This window comes from Protopterus annectens, chromosome 12.part0, assembly GCF_019279795.1.
Source record: "Protopterus annectens isolate FY-2018-M chromosome 12.part0, PAN1.0, whole genome shotgun sequence".
NCBI lineage: Eukaryota > Metazoa > Chordata > Ceratodontiformes > Protopteridae > Protopterus > Protopterus annectens.
The window spans coordinates 618,425,911-618,441,736 of record NC_056746.1 but is presented as its reverse complement, the minus strand read 5'-3'; positions in this window follow the sequence as shown (position 1 = coordinate 618,441,736).

Genomic DNA, 15,826 nt, shown 5'->3' with positions numbered 1-15,826 from the left:
ATTAGAGGGTCAGCCCAGGTTGAAAGGTTTGGAGACAAAGCCAGAGAGGCAAGATTACGTTGGTTTGGACATGTGCTGAGAAGGGATGCAGAGTATATTGGGAAAAAGATGCTAAGGATGAAGCTGCCAGGTAACAGGAAAAGAGGAAGGCCTAAGATAAGGTTTATGGATGTGGTGAGAGAGGATATGCAGGTGGTTGGTGTGACAGAGCAAGATGCAGAGGGCAGGAGGAAATGGAAACAGTTGATCTGCTGTGGCAACCCCTAACAGAAGCAGCCAAAAAAAGAAGAAGAAAATCTGGAAACACATCGTAAGTGCTTCTGTAGTTGAGCATCATGGCATAGCATTCTAAGAAATTTACTGTGCTTATACGGTCCTATATTGCTATGTACTAAAAGAAATCTTATTTAACTATGCGTGTGCTCTTTTATGCCAATAGTTACTATACTTGAAAAATTAATTTTCAAGGTGCTAATCAAGGTGCTGTTACTGTGATGCTTACTGTGATGGATCCGAAGTCTTCTTAAGACACTAGGTCTTGCTGGCTGGATTCTGCTGAAATCAAAGCCTAGCCCACATAAACTTGCAGAGTGTACACTGATGCAGCACCAAAACTCTGAGCAGGAACCAATAAATGACTTTTTATAACAAATCACATGTACTACTGTTGCAGCCTTAGTTACACTGTTCTACTTTACTTCTCAAACAGCATGGATGATATGAGAGATACAATAGAAAAAATATATCTAACAATGTTATCTGCTATAGTCTCTCTATACTGTTCTAATCACACAGTTCAAATCCTGTTTTTTTCTTGGTATTCTATTTTGGACTTTGTATGAGAACATCTGTTTGCTGGTGTTTGCAGGAAAATATGTTTTCATCCTGTACTGGTATTGTTTTATAAGGAAACACCTTGTAGTAAAACACATACAAATGCTGACTTGATCATTCAAACTTCCCTGTTTAACAATGTCATATGATAGAAACATGCAGATAGTTTTCCTGTTGTCCACTCTTTACAGAAGCAGGTTAACTTTCTTACTGACAATGTGAAATGTATACATCCTGTTTTTCACATTCTTGCCAAGTCTGTAAGAGGTTAGCTTTCTTGCTGACAGTGTGAAATGCATACTGATTCTGTAGGAAAACATGTCTATTAAGCAAATTCCTTATTTCCAGGCCACAGTCATTTTAGTATGGATGCCAATCACATATTACTAAACTATATTTCTACATTTAAGCAAGCTTTATTTTATACCTTATTTATGTTGCATATTTGTAACAGAATTACTTTTAACCTTTTATTTACTGTTAAATACACTCTAACAATTCCCTCTTTATTATTTTAAAACATACTCAAAACACTTTATACTGATATGTATTTTTGATCAGATTATATAGAAAACACATTAAGAAACAAAACCTTTAGTCTTCTTTTGATACAAGTCAAAATGCAATTTTACATAGTTAATACAATGATATCAAGTATTACTACCAAAACTGAATGTATTTAATAACTTTTCCTTTTGCAGACCATTCTGTGAAAATATTTTATCAGTTATGAGCTGTGTCTGCTTTAGTTTTAATTTATTCTTTTGCAATCACAGAATTTCATTTATGACTTAGAACTTTTTTATTAACTCTTTGCAACTGTTGAATTAACTGTTTACTTGTATTAATCATTTTATACCAAAATATTAGAGATAGACTAATATCTATAAGAGACAAAAACTATGTGCTACTGCAAGCATTTATACACTGCTAAAAATTTACAGTTTCAGTGTTATTTAGCCATAACATTGTGGTCATATTTCTGAACTATCCATTAACACCTTGGTTGACAGTGAAGTGAACATATTAAACACCTTGGTAAAGTATTGAACTGGGCTTAGATAATAAATATTTGAATGTAATTATTTCAGTATATTTAATACTTGAGGATTTAAAAAAAAAACATGATTTATACACTAAAGAATGATATGTACATATTAGTCAATTAGCTATATGAGTACAATATTTTAATATAATTTTCCTCTAAATGGGGTAACCAATACTGGTACGGATAAAATGATGGCCCAAAAACCAGTAATAAAATTACAATTATTAATAAAATTACAACTTGACAAATTACTTTTGAACTTGTTACTTTACAATGTGTCCTGTACAGTATATATCTCTACACAGACTGTTTGCTACTCGTGTATTTCAATCTAGTAGGTATCTTGGACTCATTTCTTTTAAACATGATTTTTATTATTATACCATCTGATACTTTTTGTATATATAGATAATTTTAAGGCATCCCAAACATAGACAATGGAGACTTCAGGAGTATTATTTAATAGAAAATGTTGTACTTCTGAAGTATATATATTTCTTTAGTCTTTTTAGCTGAGTTAGTATTGCTGTAGTATCCTTTTGATCTGAATTATGAGTATTTTTATCATCATGAAAAAAACAATTGAGTTATGATCAGATATAGGGATGAAATGATTTTGAATTAATTATTAAATTAATCTCTTTCTGTTAAAGAAAGACCCCTATTTATTTTGAATAAGTTTTGTATCTGTTAGAAAAAAAAGGTGTATGGTAAATGATTTTGAATCTATCTGATTATTAATATCATTCAAATGATATTCTTTTCCTTATATCACTTTCATGTAGTATACAATTAAAATCACACCCAAAAAAATATCCCTATATAGAGAATATATATGATTCTATCAATTTGTGTGTTTCACTGTATTAATACCAATTCCAGGTATCCAATATACATATTAATTTGTATTGTAACCACAAAACATTCCTTTTGTCATCTGAAAAACTTAATGGTTTTTTAGAATGGGCATACTTTTATTCCATAAAATTTCACCATTAATGTTTAAAAAAATTTTTTTTAAAAAGATGTCATTTGGCATTTTAAAACTCAAGAAATTATGATGATCGAATAAAATAACAAAGATAAAAATAATGTTACTCTCCTCTTTTAGGTGTACCTTTTAAATATAGCTGTATTTATTAAATCTCTTATGGGATTTTGTATAGTGTACAAAATAATATATTGGATGTCAAAACTATATACATATAACAATGAACACAGTGAAAATAATGTAAGGATTAAATCTATCAAGACAAACTAACATTTGGTAAAACAGCATCATATAAACTAAAATATTTTTTTTTTTTTTTTTAAACTGTTCATACTACACACACACACACACACACACACACACACACACACATATATATATATATATATATGATCTCACTGAGTTATGCCCTTGTTGAGCAAGAATAGAATTATAAAATTGTTTATGCTTGTCAATCAGATGAATTAAATGAATTATAATAAAGTATATGTTTGGATGCTGTTATAGATTTTTCAAAACATTTAAAATAAATGTTTCATTTTCTATTGCCTTAAAAAATAAGACATTACTTACTACAAGAAACTACATCATTTAAACTCATTATAAACTGACATTTTATGAATAGAGTATTTTTCCTGAATCTGTGTATATATATATATATATATATATATATATATATATATATATATATATATGTAGATAAATCTGTCTTTCTGCTTTAAAAATAATGCACAGCAAACAATTTTTAGTAACAGATTTTTACAATCATGCTAACCTACTGCTTTAAAATATATCACATGACATTTCTTCCAGAATAGAGTTATAAGATTATTTATGCTTGTCAATCAGATGAATTAAATGAGTTATAGTAAAGTATATGTTTTAGATTTTCAAAAACATTTAAATAAATGTTTCATTTTCTATGCCTTCTAAAATAAGACATTTACTTACTACAAGAAACTACATCATTTAGACTCATTATAACTGGCATATTTTATGAATAAAGTATTTTTCCTGAATCTGTGGTGTGTCAGTGTGATAACTATGTCAAAGGTTATACTAACTGCTTTCAGTTTCTCTGTGAGAATTCTGTGAGTTGAAGCTTTTGAAGTAGTTCATGGACACTGTGCATGAGACAAAACATGACAAAACCTTCACAATGTATTCCATAGACCATTACAGCCTCTACAAATTGAATCACAGCTTGCCATTAAATCTTCAGATATTGTGACTGGTTATGAAACAAAACATTATAACTGACATATTTTATGAATGGAGTATTTTCCTGAATCTGTGGTGTGTCAGTGTGATAACTATGTCAAAGGTTATACTAACTGCTTTCAGTTTCTTCTGTGAAATTTCTGTGAGCTGCTGAAGTAAGTAACTCATGAACACTGTGCATGAGACAGCCCCACATCTCAGATTGTCTCTTAACATTTTGGCGGAAACTTATTAAAAACTAGTGACAAACATTCATTTAGCAGTGTAAATGCATCTAAACATGACAAAACCTTCACAATGTATTCCACAGATCATTACAGCCTCTATGTAAGTGAAATAAGCCCAAAATTACCAACAAGCAATAAAACTCAACATTCTTCTCCCAACTCAATTTTCATACTGTGCCCACACAATCAAAAGCATTTCTATATATTAATAAAGAAATGTAAGAGAAAGCTGTAAGAAGTATATACAATGGAATGTTACTTACTGTTTATATTAATGGAGTTAAAAATAAAACATATTATTTACTCTTATTTAGTTCTGATTATTATTAGTTAAAGCATAACAGATTATTTACAAACAGGCATAAGCAGTATAATCAAGAAAGTATAATTAGAAATAGCATTTGAAGAACTTATACAAACTTTTACAAGGAATAAATATGTTATTATTCTATTAATGATATTTTCATTAACTACATAATCTAAATAGAATGTCATTGTTTAAACAAAGAAAATAAAAGGTAAAGATAAAAAATGTATCAAATTACTAACCTTACTACTTTTCACAAAGAGAAACAAATTGAATCACAGCTTGCCATTAAATCTTCAGGTATTTTGACTGGTTATGAAACAAAACATTTCTTTGCACATAGAGAATAACTTTGATTAAATCTTTCAAAATATTTGTGGCTTTCTGGAAATGCAGGAACTATATTCAAAAGATTAATAATGAACTAAAATGATGAGAGAGAAAAAAATATATAACAAATCATTTTCTTCTTCTCTGAAGTCAAGCTTCAGTTGCCAATCTCTTTAATGAAGAACTAGCCCATTCCATTTCTTCTATTTTATCCAAAATTTTTTCCTTGACAAACAGTAAAGCAGAGTCTAAATCATCGAAAACCTTAGGACCATCAGGAAGGAAGATTTTAAGCTTGGCAGGAAACAGAAGGTATGTTTTAAACTGTGCTTTAGCTATTACCATGGAAGAATAGTCATTGTCAAAACGCACAGTTGTCTCATTAATCTTAACAGGAGCTTTAGCCCAAGCAGATTTAAGAACCATCTCTTTATCAAAAGATGATAGAAATCTAACTATAACTGATCTAGGATATTTTATGTTAGAGTTAGTATTAGCTATAGATCTATGTGCTCGATACCAAAAAGAGAATGCTTCTGGTAAGTCTAAAGTTTTAGGGAGCCAAGTTGTTAAAAAGAAGTAATATTGTTACCTTCAATATTTTCTGGCAGTCCAAAAATCCTAATGTTATTGCGCCTAGATCTATTTTCCAGGTCATCCAGCTTTGTTTGTAAATGTGTATTTTGTTTCAGCAGAAACTCAATGTTGATTTCCTCTTCTTGGATTCTATTTTCCATGTCATTCACAGCTTCTTCTATGCCTGTCATCTGGTTCTTCTGTTGTTGCAGGTCTGTATGTAACAGGTCTATTTGTTTTGTAGTTTTTCTATGAAGGTGTCTATTTTAGTATCCATTTTATCCATTTTATCAGTAAGTTGCTGGATTATAATTATCAGAGACTGAAGTTCTTTCTTGATGCTGGAGTCTTGAGAATTTGTCTTACTGGAACTCATTTCAGACTGATAAACTGACAGGAAAATTTCCACAGTGATTTCTGACAGGAATATTGTTAAGATTTAGATATAGTTCAAGAACTATATAAAACAAACGTATTTAGAAAGAAAATTACTTCAAAAATTAATGTTTTAAGTAATTAATTCCTGTCAGTGTAATGAAATTGGTGGAGCTGAAGAAATCTGCTGCTATCCTGTGTTCATCCTTGACCACGCCCCCTCTTTAAACATGATTTTTCACACATATTCATTGCTAGCCATTAATTTCATTTGTATTGAATTCTTCTGTATTTGTCCCTACAGAGACTGTAAAGTACATTTAGTCTAATCTTACAAATGTAGTAACATTAACATTAAGCAAAATATTGGAAAATGTTTATGTCTCTTTAGAAGTATTTAGTGGAATTGCCACCAAAGGCAACTATATACCCAACAATTAGAAACATTCATGCTTTTGCATACCAATATTGTCTTGCCAAAAACATATTAAAAAATAGTGACCATTCTTGCTTAATTTTTACAATTCTTTATTCTGTCTTGTATAGCTTTAATAAAGCAATGTTAGACCATCTCTTGTATAGCTCTACAGTTTAACAGGTTATAACTACAATTTAATACTAAACAATACAATAATGACTAGCATGATCGCTATTAGCAACTTGTAAAATATCTTATCCTGTCAGGTTTAATCCAGTATTTCTAATGCACTAATACCTGTTTTACACCTCCCCCCTAAAAGAGTATTGTCAAGAAGGAATGAGATATTATTTTTCTTCCTGTAGATCTATTTTAGACCCTTTTGCAATACTGCTCACACAGTCAGTGTAAAACTGAGAAAATACACCTCCCCCTGTAGTACTGCGGTATTGTTTATTTGTTTTACGCTGTGAGAATAAAATGTATATCAGCCCATCACTTTGATTATACATTTGCTTTATTATGTTACTAATAAACTATAGACCTTCGTCTGATTTGATAATTTTTTGGCTGTTTTTAATGGCAGAATATATTTTTTTCTGTTGCCTGTCCTGTCTACTACTAATAGTAGCTATTTGTACCTTTCTGTATACTTTATTTGAACTGTATGTATACTATAGCCCATCTGTTGGCTATACTTGATGTAACTGAGTTTGTCGCCTCACAGCAAGATGTTGTCCCGTTCGATTCTCAGCTAGAGCGTCTTCTGTGTGGAGGCATGCATGAATGGGCGTGCCTTCATTGAAGGTTGTGCATCAGGGCTGGTAACTCGGCACGTAAAATCCACTACCAAACATTAGCGGACCGGAGTTCCGCTGTGGCAACCCCTAACCGGGATAAGCAGAAAGACACACACACTTTTAACATTTACTTGCAAACAGATTATCAGTGACATATATGCACAGTTGTGTGTTTTATTACAATTACCAAATAGTGTTGCATGTGAACATTTAACAATTATGTTTTAATAACAATAATATTTTAGAAAACCTCAAGCCACTTGTCTGGCAATCAGTCTTATTTTTTATACCTTATCTGCTCAATATTTCCTATAACTATTCATCCAGTTTAGGAAGGTCTGAGCTCACATTTCAGACTTTGCAAACCATAGTTAACCCTTTTACCATGTTTCCTTTAATCATCTGTTAATACACTTGCAATTTAATAGTAAAATACAGTTATAAAACATTTAGTATTATATTTGTGATTTGCATAACTATGCATTTATACTACATAAACATTATTTTACAATTAGCTTATATCACTTTTGTAACTTGGATTTCAGTATTTTTTTATTTATTTAACTGCTCTGTCATCCATTTTACAAAGACAGCATGACTAATATCATCTGTGATTTTATTTCTTTTTAAAATTCAGAACTTTAACTGTTTGGTGTGGTGCTACTATACAATTATAAAAAAAATGTAAAAAACAAATAGATATTAGCTTAACTAACATGTTTATATTTACATTATTTATATTCGCTGTTGTCTGCCTTTCATTCTTGTGAATTTTAATAGATGTACTTTATATGAAAAGAAAATACATGCATGTCAGTCTTGTAACTTTAAATCCTTATTGTTATTAACTATTTTTATTTGATTTTTATACACTAGAACTGTTTTGTTTACCTTTTGACTATGCTATGAGAATGGCAGTTATTTGCTTTACTTTACTGTAGTACTGATAAATGTCTTGCTTTAACTGAATGGAAGTTTTAAACATTTGAGAATGATTTGTCCAGACATCAGATCCTATCATCCTACCATGTATGCTTAACCATTTTCAAAACACATAGTATATCTTTTTTGTACAGATCAGCTGTAGTTTCCTGCACTTTTGTAATGTTTTCTTAAGCTCAGCTGTTATATGGAGGAAGTCGGTCTCTGTCAGTTCAGCTAATTTATTTTCTTTATCCTGCAACTGCTGTTTAGGAGTTTCCTCGTGGTTTGCCTGATATGTCTCAGGAACCTGTTCTTCTGAATCTGAAACTCCTATGCACTTTTGAAAAAATGTTTGTATAACTTGTCTAAGATTCCAGAACTCATTGTGTCTGTCTTTTAGAATGTTATTTCATTCTTTTGTAACAAAATGTACTAGAGGTTCTGTCAGTAACTGATTTGACTGTTTTTGTAACTCTGAAATAAACCTTTTACATGTGGTGACAGGACATAACTGTTCAACATCTGAATATAATGGAAACACTTTACCCTTAGTTAATTTTTTATCATAAAAAGGTATGTCGTCACAGTCTAATTTTTTAGCAATATCATGCAGTACTTTTTTATGACATTGTACACAAAATGCAGTTTCTGTTGAATCACACAATAAACATTTGTCATACCACATATAATTTTCTTTGAGATACCAGTCAATATTGTAATACATTTGCATAATGCCTTACTATCAACTTGCCCCGATAAGGTTTTGCATTTAATAATGTGCTGTGTATACCAACATTGCATTTTACTACATATTTTAAGAGTAAAGCTTGGCTTACACCTGTTTGTATTATGTCTAATAGCATCTATACTAAAAATGTGACATAGAAAAAAGTCTTACCAGTTAGCAAGAAAACAGGTGATCAGGCTATTGTTGCTGATGGCTGGAAATTTTTCAGAGTCACTCGAGAAGCTGGTGAAACACAACAGGCAGTGAGATGCTGTGAAAGTAGATGTCCACCTTTTTTTGAAGAATTAATGGCACTGCGACTTTCCTGGACTTCAGGCTCAATCTGGATTCAGACATCTGAAAATATTTACTACTACAAGCTGCATAAACTGGAATACTTCTGTTTAGGATTTACACATACGTACAAATGTTAGTTACTGCAATTTGACTGAAGTGAGCTTCTGCAGGGCTTGCCACTCCCTCTGTGTTTGAATGCAGGTAGGCTCACCATTGAAAAATAAATGTTCGAGGTGCTAATCAGGGTGCTGTTACTGTGATGCTTACTGTAATGGATCTGAAGTCTTCTTAAGACACTAGGTCTTGCTGGCTGGATTCTGCTGAAATCAAAGTCTAGTTATCACAGTCTGTTGCCCACAGAAACTTGTAGAGTGTACACTGATGCAGCACCAAAACTCTGAGCAGTAACCAATAAATGACTTTTTATAGCAAGTCACATGTACTACTGTTGCAGCTTTAGTTACACTGTTTTACTTTACATCTCAAACAGCATGGATGATATGAGAGATACAATACAAAAATATCTCTAACAATGTTATCTGCTATAGTCTCTTTATACTGTTCTAGCCAAGCAGTTCAAATCCTGTTTTTCTCTTGGTATTCTATTTTGGACTTTGTATGAGAACATCTGTTTGCTGGTGTTTGCAGAAAATATGTTTTCATCATGTACTGGTATTGTTTTTTAAGGAAACACCTTGTAGTAAAACACATACAAATGCCGACGTGATTGTTCAAACTTTCTTGCTTAACAATGTCATATGATAGAAACATACACAGTTTCAAACTTTCTTGCTTAACAATGTCATATGATAGAAACATACACAGTTTTCCTGTTGTCCACTCTTTACAGAAGCAGGTTAACTTTCTTACTGACAATGTGAAATGCATACATCCTGTTTTTCACATTCTTGCCAAGTCTGTAAGAGGTCAGCTTTCTTGCTGACAGTGTGAAATGCATACTGATTCTGTAAGAAAACATGTCCATTAAGCAAATTCCTTATTTTCCAGGCCACAGTCATTGTAGTATGGATACCAATCATATATTACTAAACTCTATTTCTACATTTAAGCAAGCTTTTTTATACCTTATTTATGTTGCATATTTGTAACAGAATTACTTTCAACCTTTTATTCACTGTTAAATATACTCTAACAATACTAATATGCATTTTTTAATATTTTAAGGCCAAAACAATTGGTATGCACCTAAATTAAACATCTAGTGCATTATTATAAAATTAGAACAAAAGTAATGATGTTCTCTCAGAAAAAGTGATATTTTCTCTCACTTTTTGTTATAGCAAAAATATATGCATATATTAGATCAGGCTGCATGTGATAAATACCTCTCAACTTCTAATAGCAAGAAATCTGGACAAAGCCATAAATAATGGGGGAAAAAAAGACCCTAAAATAGGGACATTTTTCAGATATTGCTCTTACAAACTTAGAAAGTTTATAGATAGGTGTTACATTAGTATGAATTTTCTGAAAGGTATGAAGTCTGAAACTCATATTTGCACAATTATTTTTCTGACTTCAACCCTCAATATTTTGCCAGTGATTTGTCAGAAAACCACAATTTTATGAGAAACAGGCAAAAATATGAGGCAAAAATCTGGACATTCTGTGAAAATATGTACAGTTGAGAGGTATGGATGAAATATTGATTGGTATTGTCTTGAAAAATTCATAATAATAACTTGGAGCAGTAAAGAGATATTAGGGATATTCAAGAACATGCAGATCACTGCTGAAGTTTAGCTAGGTTGTGGCTGCCCTGGCTGCAAGCTGTAAGAAAGCCCAATCCAACTGGCTGATCTACCTTCAAATACAGAAGTGGATAGAGGAGCAGTATTTGGCTTTCTCTGGATTCATTTAAACAGTTATTGCTGTAATACTGGAGAGAGATGAGGAAGAGCAATGAAATTAAGAGATTTTTTTTTTATCTTTAACATTGGTGATGGGTTGAAGAAAAGAGATTTTTCTTCTCTTCAGCACTTCATTACACAAACTTGCTTCTAGCAGGGTTGCTCAGTGTGGTATGAAGGAGGGATTCAAAGACCATTGTAGTGTTCCAGTGGTGTGACATTTCCAGCAAATAGTGATGCATAGGTCTACTGGATGGTATTACATGGAAATGCAGCAGTCAGTAGGCACTGCTAATGTAAGTTAGTCATGTGGTCTGACCTGGACCATTACTCTTTAATCAAAATAGTGAGGTTGAGCAATTTAAAGACAAGATCTATTATACTATTTCAGTGTAGGGCAGTGGAACTGAATGTCCTGTTTTACACTGTTCAGCCAATTGCTGTCTATGGCAGATGGAGGCAGTTAGCATCATAGTAAGTAAGCACTAGAAGCTTGTTTGTAAATGTGTGTCTGTGTGAATGTGTCTGCATGTGTGTGTCTGTATGCATATTTGCATAAAATATTTGTGTGTGTCTGTGTGTGTGTGTGTGTGTGTGTGTGTGTGTGTGTGTGTGTGTGTCTGTACCTTTATCTGTATGAGAGTAAGTGTTTGTGCATGTGTGTTCTACAAATGCCTGTGTAACAGCATTACATAGACTGGTAGGGTGAACACCAACACAATCTGTTCAATTCAGGGAAAAACAAAGTAGTCACATACAAGTTTTTGCTCCATGCAACTTCTGCATGACTCTGAATTTCTAGTTAGCTCTAGTGTAATGAGATCACAATAGTGAAGCACTATTAGTGCTACAGCGATACCTTTCCTGAGAAGCATCTTTTGTCTTTCCATGTTTGTGTAAAATTTAGGTCAGTATGAACTTTATAAATTACAAACCACTAGCTGCAAATCAGTCAGTTGAAAACAAAAGTACAGCTTCAAGCTCTCCAGGAAGTAATAAAAGGTTTTAATAACTCAACTATATAATACTTTTTTGCGATTTCAATAATAAACTATATGTATTTCTACATAAAACTAATACTTTTATTCTTTTTTATGCTGATGCATGAAAATGACATAAAAATCAATTTTCATTTAAATTCAAGCTGCTCCTTAATCTTTAGAGTTTGGAAAGTAAACTAGTGTGATTTAAAGATTAAGATTTCCTACAATTTTTATGAAAAATATTAATCATTTATGGAGATGGACACATTTATGTACATACAGCAATAATAGTCAGAACAAACAGTATTCTGGAGACAGACCTGATCATGCTCTTTAGTAAATGGTTAAAGGATTTGAATGGCTAAAAATAGTCATTGTACAGATAAAATTAGATTACACGAAAGTATTAAAAGAACAGCAGGATTAAAACAATAGTGGCCACAGAAGTGTACAAATAATCTGTATTTGATTAAAACATTTTAAAAAATCAGGCAAGACGCTCCAGAGATGATAAGCTAGAATCTCTTATTTACATTATATTTTAGAGGTCTTCTGAAAGAGGACTTGGAATCACATGTCCAGATCAGACAAGAAAGTGTATTCTAAAAAACAAGAACATGTTAGACAGTCTGTTTTGAGACATGTCTTTGAAATAGTCATCAGTCTCACACCTGATAACTTGAGATGTCTAATGGGCATAGGATGCTGTTAACTCCTTTAAATAAGGAAGACCTAGGACATTAAAGGTTTAGGTGGGATTTATGATTTCAAAAACATGCCTGGCACTAACTGGTAGTAGTGTGAGCAAGTTTTAAAAGACAGTAATTATATGTATGTTAGAAGATGCCTCAATAAAAAGTTTAACCTCAGACTTCAGCACTCACAACAAATGTGCAAAAACTCCATCCATAAGTCAGAAGTACGAGGTATTATGGTAAGCAAACTGAATCAATAACACTGCAAGACCCAATGTTGCAAGTTCTGAAGAGAAGTTGTAGTCCCTGATCTCGGCTATATTAAGAGAAAAATAAGATGTCATGATGATGACTGAAACCTGGACCTTGAGCATTAGCCTGACATCAAGTGCCATGCCCAGATCATGGACAGAACACATAAATTTCAGTTGATTACCTCCACAGATGATTAAGGGGGAAGGACAAGAAAATGCAATAGAGGATAAGTGTCATGCATCACTAAGGCCTCTATCACTGATGGTTTATGTTTTAGTAGACTTTGAACCATCCATTGAAGAAGGAACTGCAAGCCATCTGCAGTACACAAAAATCAGGGACAGCCACTGGACTGAAGATGTGGTGCAGTTGAATATCTCTTGCATATGACAAATAGCTGACCTCTTTTCCTGATACTACCTCTCTAAGTGTCAGCATGCACAAAGGAAATAGCACTATCTGGGGCCATGATGAAGCACTAAGACATTCCACATTCCAGGGGAAAGAAACATAAGAGTTAACACCATGTACCACCCAATGGAAGTGGCCTAAAACATATGAGGTAATCTGCTTGAGAATGGTACTAGTCAAATACAAGAACTACAGCTACCCAATCAAGGTATCATGGTCCATGGCATTAAAGGCCACTGATACCTCAAGGAAGACAGTGATAAAATACAACAATTGCTGCCTTACCATAAGGAGGTCATTAACCATCCAAATGGATTCAGTCTCATTAGTGTGCAAATGTCTGAAGCAAGGCATAGTGATGCATCTGTGTATATACAATCCTGTCCTAAAAGGAAGGTTAGACATAGCACATTAATCTTGCAGCATGCCGTTATAGTGTAGTAGCTTGCTCAAGACTGGAGTTAACAAGATGTCGTGGAACAAAGATGCAAAAAAGAATAGTCTTCAGTGAAAAAAAAATGAAAATTAGGCTTAATTTACCTTGTAGGGCTAGAATCCAGCAATGCTTGTAATCCTTTTCAGCTAAATGAAGTCAGAAAGACTCATACTGAAGATACTTTATTGGTGCATCTAAACTATCATGTAAACTTTATTTGAACCATGTAACTTGCATGTGTTGATTTGAGGAAAATACTCTATTAGAGTAACATAGCCAAGGATGCTAAGGCTGTTCAGCTTCTGAAAAAGTGCAGTTGGATGGTTCAATGTACCAGAAATCATACTGTTCCAAGCTGGATAATCAAGTCAAATGAGTACTAACCACCTGAGTGAAGTCAAAATTCTCCAAAAGACTGAAAAGTTCCTTAGTGAGTTTGTTTGATATATCATTGACGCAGGCATTAAAGTCACCCACTAAACCAGCAGAAATCTGAAACTCACTCATTCCAAGGAAATGCTCTAAGTTAATGTCATTTCCATTATCAACTGAAAAAGTTCTGGACATAAGAAAAACAAATAACCATCTCATTACTGATAATTACCCAGTTTATTTTTCCATCTATTGAAATGGAACTCAGATACCACGATAACAACTTAGTCATAAATGCTTATCTATATTGTACTTTAATGCTTGCAGACATCAGCATAATTAGGCCTCATGTGAATATTGGATTCAAGAATGCAACCCAAACATTAGTGCTACTTCTGATCCCTGTTTAAAATCTCAAGGCATTCTACCATCAATTATTACATCGCTTTTTAAATCTTTTCAACTATTTAGACTTGGAGATGGGATTAGTGGAAGTGTACTACTTCTTACTGCCAGGCATATCTACCAGACTGATTTCCTGTTTGACCAGAACTAACAGTTTTGATCCAGGCTGCATCTTTGTCCCAATCTTCTTGGATGTCCATTTACAATTTATCACTGTATTCATAAACAATCCCCCACTCACACACCCTGAAACTATTAAGAATCTTTCTAACTCCATTATTAACTAGGTTAAAGACAATAATGTCATCTTATTTGATCATTTTAACCTTTCTCACATCCTAATACTAAAAGAGGCATATGATTCCCCATGTATTATATTCCTTTAGCGTTTTATAACTACACTGACTGCACTCAACCATTTAAGTAACAAGTGCAAAGTGATAGAATGGGCATTTAAGAACATGCTAGCATCACATATATGGTCTTTCTCCTAGATATTCATTTAGATTTCTTTAATTACTATAACACAATCTTCCTCAAATTTTCAGCCAAAATTAACCAAATTTCAGGTTCAACTTAGATACTTAAGAAAGCAGAGCAAAACTGTCATCCTGTCTACTTCTGGAGTTAGGCACAATTTATTTGATTTTATTTTTCATTTGGTAACTTGGGTAGAACACTGATCACAGTGGATCATTTTCAGGTTCAGCCTTGGTCAAAAATGCAAAGCGCATATAGACAATAAAGTAGTTTATACAACTGAAGTACCAAAAGTCAAATGAACAAGTTAATATGTTGCAAGGGCAGACAAATATATAGGATAGAACTTTGAATGGGCTTGTGTTCAACACAATTTAACACAATCCCATATTATATGCTAAATATTCTCCTTTCTCTGTAAGATAAACTTGTTCTATTTCACAATATACGTATTGGCATAGGTTCATAGGTTCATAGGTTGGTACTAGGCTATCAGCCCTAGGGCATATACAAGCCTAGCCATAACAATTCCCTGGATATTTCTTCCCACAATATTTACTTCCCTGGACCCCTGTCTAGCAGGGCAACTGATGTGATCCCCGGGGTGAATTTCCTTTCTCCCATCCAATCGTCAAGGTTCCTTTTGAAGAGGGCCAAAGAGGCACTCTGCTTAACATGTATGGGCAATCTATTCCAGAGTCTGGGGAGTCTCTGAGTCAGGAACCTATCCCTCCAGCATGTTTTGTTTATTGTGATGACAAGGTTTACATCCCTGGAGCGTGTGGCTCCGAGGGATTGGGATTTCTTTAAGTGTAGCATGTCCAACAGCTCTGGGTTTGACAA